The 7,384-nt window shown below is 36.8% G+C and overlaps 1 pseudogene; it reads left to right on the top strand.

Annotated features, from left to right (window-relative positions):
- Positions 1–6,428: 6,428 nt before the first annotated feature.
- On the top strand, positions 6,429–7,384 carry LOC138177801 (olfactory receptor 52I2-like; annotated as a pseudogene).

Raw genomic sequence — 7,384 nt, 5'->3', positions numbered from 1 at the left:
CACCTCCCTAGGAAAAAATCTCCAGGGCCAGATGGATTCCCTAGTGAATTCTATCAAACATTTAAAGAACAATTGATTCCAATACTCTACAAATTATTTGGGAAAACTAGTGAAGAAGGAGTCCTACCAAATTCTTTTTATGACACAAATATGGTACTGATACCTAAATCAGGAAGAGATAAAACAGAGAAAGAAAATTATAGACCAATCTCCCTCATGAATATAGACGCAAAAATTCTAAATAAAATACTAGCCAAAAGACTACAGCAACTTATCTCAAGAATAATACACTTTGATCAGGTAGGATTTATTCCAGGAATGCAAGGATGGTTTAATATTAGGAAAACCATCAGTATAATTGATCATATCAACAATAAAACTAGCAGAAACCACATGATCATCTCAATAGATGCAGAAAAGGCTTTTGACAAAATACAACATCCATTCCTATTAAAAACATTAGAAAGTATAGGAATAAATGGAGCCTTCCTTAAAATAATAGGTAGCATCTAAAGCCATCAGCAAGTATTATATGCAATGGGGAGAAGCTGGAAGCATTTCCCATAAGATCAGGGATGAAACAAGGGTGTCCACTATCACCCCTCTTATTCAATTTGGTACTAGAAATGTTAGCAGTAGCAATTAGAGAAGAAAAAGAAATCAAAGGAATCAAGTTAGGCAAAGAAGAGACCAAGCTATCACTCTTCACAGATGATATGATGATATACTTAGAGAATCCTAGAGAATCAAGTAAGAAACTGCTTGAGACAATAAATAAATTTGGCAAAGTTGCAGGATATAAAACAAACCCACATAAATCCTCGGCATTCCTATATATTTCCAATGAAACACAACAGCAAGAAGTAGAAAGAGAAATCCCATTTAAAGTTACTGTAGACATTATAAAATATTTGGGAATCTACCTGCCAAAACAAACCCAGGACCTGTATGATCATAACTACAAAACACTTTTCACACAAATAAAGTCAGATCTAACTAATTGGAAAAATATCAATTGCTCATGGCTGGGTCGAGCTAATATAATAAAAATGACAATTTTACCTAAATTAAATTATATATTTAGTGCCATACCAATTAATTTACCAAAAAACTACTTTATAGAGTTAGAAAAAATAGTAACAAAATTCATCTGGAAGAATAAACGGTCCAGAATATCAAGGGAATTAATGAAAAAAAAATGCTAGGGAAGGTGGACTAGCTTTACCAGATTTCAATCTGTACTATAAAGCAGCAGTCATCAAAACTACTTGGTACTGGCTTAGGAATAGAGGAGTGGATCAATGGAATAGATTAGGCACATGAGATTCAGAAGTTAACGACTACAGTAATGTATTGTTTGATAAACCCCCAGACCCTGGTTTTTGGGATAAGAACTCACTATTTGACAAAAACTGCTGGGAAAACTGGAATATAGTATGGCAGAAACTGGACATAGACCATTATCTAACACCATATACCAAAATCAAGTCTAAATGGGTTCATGATCTAGGTATAAAGGTTGATACTGTAAGCAGTCTGCTAAAACAAGGAATAGTTTACCTATCAGACTTGTGGAGAGGGAATGACTTTATGACAAAACAGGAATTAGAGAACATTATAAAATGTAAAATGGATAATTTTGACTACATGAAATTGAAAAGTTTCTGTACAAATAAAGCCAATGTAACCAAGATTAGGAGGGAGGTGGGAAATTGGGAAAGAATCTTTACAACCTATGTCTCTGACAAAGGACTCATCTCTAAAATATACAGAGAACTGAGTCAAATTTATAAGAATACAAGTCATTCCCCAATTGATAAATGGTCAAAGGATATGAACAGGCAGTTTTCAGAGAAAGAAATTAAAGCTATCTATCTATAAGCACATGAAGAAATGCTCTAATTCACTATTGATTAGAGAAATGCAAATCAAAACAACTCTGAGGTACCACATCTCACCAGTTAGATTGGCTAAGATGACAAAACAGGAAAATGACAAATGCTGGAGATGATGTGGGCAAACTGGAACACTAATGCATTGTTGGTGGAGTTGTGAACTGATCCAGCCTTTCTGGAAAGCAATCTGGAACTATGCCCAAAGGGCTATAAATACTTTCATACCCTTTGATCCAGCAATACCACTCCTAGGGTTATATCCCAAAGAGATCATAGAAATGGGAGAAAGACCCATATGTACAAAAATGTTTATAGCAGCTCTTTTTGTTGTGGCAAAGAATTGGAAATTAAAGGGGTGTCCATCAATTGGGGAATGGCTGAACAAGTTGTGGTATATGCATGTTATGGAATATTATTGCGCTATAAGAAATGGGGAGCAGGCGGTCTTCATATTTACCTGGAGAGGCTTAAAAGAACTGATGCTGAGTGAGAAGAGTAGAACCAGGAGGAATTTGTACACAATTACAGACACAACGTATGTGTGATGACCAACTTTGATAGACTGGACTCTTCTCAACAATGCAGGGATATAAGTCAATCCCAAAAGACGCATGATGGAGAGAAAAACGTGCATCCGGAGAAAGAACTAGAAAGAACTAAGTTTATATCCAGGTGGAAGCAAAATACCTGATCTTTTTCATTCTCTTATTTGATTTTATGTCCTCTTTACCATTTTTCATTCCAGCTGGTATAATCCATCCTTATAACCTGACCATTGTATAATGTGAAAGTACCTACAGATCCTATACTTGATTATAATATGCCACGGGGGGGGAGAGGGGAAGGAGAGGGACAAAATGTGAAATTCAAGGAATTGTGGAATTGAATCCTGTAAACTAAAAGGAAACAAACAAATTAATAAATTAAAAATTGAATTAAAAAAAGCAGTCTATATTAAACTAAGCACTTACTATGTGTAAATCACTGGGCTAAACATTGAGAATATAAAGAAAAGGCAAGATAGTCCTTTGTCTTAGGAATCTTACATTGTAATTAGGAGAGAGAACACACAAGAAGGTTAAACTTCAGGTCAGATGGCCTGCATGGTCCTTAGGGAGCAGTGGCAGGGCAGATAATATGGGATTTCCATATTATTGGAAGGATTGTACTTGGTGACCCCTGTTCATTCAAGTGGTAAGAACAGTCATGCCTGTCTTGTATCCAGTGAGGCTAGAGGGACCTGGTTTGCAAACATTGAGAAAGAGGGAGATTGCAATAAGAATCCTGAGTTCATTCTTAGGGAGTTGGGGCAGGAGTTAAGGTATAGCCAGCAAGGACAAAAGAGATTGACAAGGTTGGGAAATAGAGTTCCCTGTGGTAGATGATTCTCTGTGCTCTCCTAGAAGCAGTGGGATCTGAGTAGTGGGCAGACTGGTTTCTTCATGAAATATATTTCTTTTTTATGATTTATTATTTTTTGGTCTTTATTAATTTGTTTACTTTTGGTTTACAGGATTCATTACCACAATTCCTTGAGTTTCAAATTTTCTCTCCTTCCCCCCTGCCCCCCCCTACCATGGCAGCATACAATCAAATATAGTATCTGCAAATACTTTCACATTAGACATTAGTCAGGTTATAAAGAAGGATTGTGTCAGATGGAATGAACAATGGGAAAGAGGAAACAAAATCAAACAAGAAAATAAAAAAGGGCAGGTAGTTTGCTTCAATCTGGGTTCAATCTCAGTTCTTTCTCTGGATGTAAACATCTCCATCATGAGTCTTTTAGGTTTGACTTATAACTCTGGATTGCTGAGAAGAGTCCAGTTTATCAAAGCTGGACATCACACATATGTTGTGTCTGTAATTGTGTACAAATTCCTCCTGGCTCTACTCTTCTCACTCAGCATCAGTTCATATAAGCCTCTCCAGGTAAATATGAAGTCCATCTGGTCCTCATTTCTTATTGCACAATAGTATTCCATAACATGCATATACCACAACTTGTTCAGCCATTCCCCAATTGATGGGCACCCCCTTAATTTCCAAATCTTTGCTACCAAAAAAAGAGCTGCTATAAAATTTTTTGTACATATGGGTCTTTTTCTCACTTCTATGATCTCTTTGGGGTACAACCCTAGAAGTGGTATTGCTGGGTCAAAGGGTATGAAATTATTTATAGCCCTTTGGGCATAATTCCAAATAGCTTTCCAGAACGTTTGGATAAGATCACACCTCCAGCAGCAATGCATTAGTGTTCCAACTTGTCCACATCCTCTCCAGTATTTGTCATTTTCCTGTTTTGTCATCTTAGCCAATCTGACTGGTGAGATGTGGTACCTCAGAGTTGTTTTGATTTGCATTTCTCTAACCAATAGTGATTTAGAGCATTTTTTCATATGCTTATAAATATCTTTAATTTCTTTCTCTGTAAACTGCCTGTTCATATCCTTTGACCATTTATCATTTGGGGAATGACTTGTATTCTCATAAATTTGACTCAATTCTCTGTATATTTTAGAAATGATTCCTTTCTCAGTGACATAGGTTGTAAAAATTCTTTCCCAATTTTCCACTTCCCTCTTAATCCTGGTTACATTGGCTTTATTTGTACAGAGGCTTATCAATTTGATGCAATCAAAATTATCCATATTGCATTTTATAATGCCCTCTAATTTTTGTTTGGTCATAAAGTCTTCCCCTCTCCACAAATCTGACAGGTAAACTATTCCTTGTTTTAGGAGACTGCTTACAGTATCAACCTTTATACCTAGATCATGCACCCATTTAGACTTGATTTTGGTATATGGTGTTAGATAATGTTCTATGCCCAGTTTCTGCCATACTATATTCCAGTTTTCCCAGCAGTTTTTGTTAAATAGTGAGTTTTTATCCCAACATGAAATATATTTCAATGAGTTTTCTGACACCTGGTAGGATCTAGTCATCAGATAAGATGGGGGTAGAGAAGATAACAGATTGGTTTGGGAAATATTATGGAAATAGAAGAGAAAGATCTGGCTACTGTTTGGTTATGGGAGTTAACAGGGAGGAAAGAGTCAAACATAACTCCAAGGCTTCAGAACTAAGCAACTGGAGGATGGTGGTGGTGCCATTGAAAGAACTGGATGGATGCATGTAAGGGAAAATTAATTCCATTTTAATGTTTTATGTATTCATAATTTTAATCTTTATAATGACTTCATTAAATTAATCAATGATTACCCTGTGAATCCATATTAGTCTCTTTGCCTCCACATTTATTTCTCATTAGAATCATTTGTATTTATATCAAAGTTTCATTTAATTTTTTGATCATTGATTTGTAAATTTTTATTAGTATCTTGTTTAAAGATTCTATTCATAACCTTTCATCACCAATGTATACCACCACCCCTCAAAAAATACCCCCAAACTATTCTTTATAACAAAGTATAAAATAAAGATGGGAAAGACCATTAAACAAAATCTGCTAGTACTTAGCTTAATCTTGTATATGTAATGTCCTGCACCTATCCATCCACCTGTGTAAAGAAGGGGAGGAAGATTATTTTTATATCTCTTTCTTTTGGTCAAACTTTGTCATCATAATTACACTGTTCAGATTCAAATTCTACCCCTTATTTATATAGTTGTAATCATTTTTATCTTGTTTTCCTTGTTTTGTTTAGATATCATTTTTAAGGGGCGGCCAGGTAGCACAGTGAGTAAGAGCACTGGCTCCAGTGTCGGGATGACCTGGGGATCAAATCCCGGGCTCAGACACTTAGCACCCACCCAGAAACACCTGGCCATGTAACCTTGAGCAAATTACTTAACCCCAATTGCTTAGGGGCAGCCAGGTGGCTCAGCGAGTAAGAGCACCAGCTCCAGTGTTGGGACGACCTGGGGATCAAATCTGGGCTCAGATACTTAGCCCCACACCCAGAAATAACTGGCCGTGTAACCTTGAGCAAGTTACTTAACCCCAATTGCTTAAAATAAAAAAAAAATAATAAAAAAAGAAATAATTTTTAAAGTGGTCCTTTCCATGCTTCTCTATTTCATCTTTTTATGGCACAATGGTCTTTTAATACATTGAATTACCACAATTTGTTTGACCATTCACTATTTGATAGGCATATACTCTGTTTCTAGTTCTTCTTCATTAACAACTGCCATGAATATTGTCTTATTTGGGGTGACCTTTCCATATTTAACTCCCATGTTTTTGTCAGTAGGATCAGAGCTTTATTCTTTTTTTTTTTAAAGAGCTTCCCATCCCTCTTGTGCAGACTTTTTTTAGACATTGTTAGTCTATAGTATCCTACTTAGATGTTCTTTGAACTCAGCATCTCACATCTTTCTGGAAATCTGGAGTTCATATCATTGCTTCAATTCTCTTCTATCATGATTCTAAAATGGATATTTATAAATACAGTAGTTATATCCAAAATGCACAATAGTAGCAAAGGGAGGGTTTCTTTCTCATACTATATCTTTAGGCTCTGATTGCATTTTTGGCTTTACTTACAGGAAGAAATCTCCCCAGTCATGCTGAGTCTACCCTCAAATCTTACATTATCTTCTACCACTTTCTTTCTCATTGGTGTCCCAGGCTTGGAAGAGGCTCAAGACTGGCTGGCAGCAGCACTCTGCATCATGTATTATCTTGCTCTTGTGGGGAATAGCCTCATTATAACTGTATTTTGTACAGACCCTGGTCTATATGAACCTATGTACTTTTTCCTGTGTGATTTGGCTACTGCAGAACCTCTGTTGCTCCAAAAATGTTGAACATCTTCTGGTCAGGCAATGGCAATATGGGCTTCACTGCTTGCTTTTTCCAGATGTACATCATCCATACAACCACAGCCATGGAGTCAGGGATTCTGATAGCCATGGCCTTTGACTACTATGTGGCTATTTGTAAACCCCTCCATATATAATACACCACAATTATTGCCATTAATATGGCCAATTTGCTGAAGGCCACCATTGCTTTAATCCCCCTGAGCTGGATGGTTAGTCACCTTCCATATTGTAGCTCTCACATTATCCTCCATTCCTACTGTGAGCACATGGCTGTGGCCAAATTGGCATGTGCTGTCCATATGCCCAGCAGCCTCTATAGCCTGATTGGCACCTCCATTATTGTGGCTATTGATGTATCTTTCATTGTTGCCTCTTATAGTCTTATCCTTCAAGGTGTGTTCAATATCTCTTCCCAGAATGCTTGCCATAAAGCACTCAGCACATGTGGTTCACATGTAGGGGTCATAGTTCTTCACTACCTACCTGCCAGGATATCTATCTATTTGGCTTGTTTAGGGCAGGTAATTGTCCCCCTCCACACCAGGGTGCTGCTGGTTAACTTGTACCTGGTCATCACCCCAATGTTTAGCACACTTATTTATGGCCTGAGGACTAAGAGAATTTCAGAGCATATGTGGAACATGTTGACTACCAGTTTATTGGATTACCATTACTTAAAATCTGAGAAAAAATAA

This window comes from Petaurus breviceps, unplaced genomic scaffold (genome assembly GCF_028583685.1).
Source record: "Petaurus breviceps papuanus isolate PSGF00001 unplaced genomic scaffold, PetGlider_PUasm1.0 90444, whole genome shotgun sequence".
In the NCBI taxonomy this organism is placed as follows: domain Eukaryota; kingdom Metazoa; phylum Chordata; class Mammalia; order Diprotodontia; family Petauridae; genus Petaurus; species Petaurus breviceps.
This window is presented reverse-complemented; position numbering and strand designations above follow the sequence as displayed.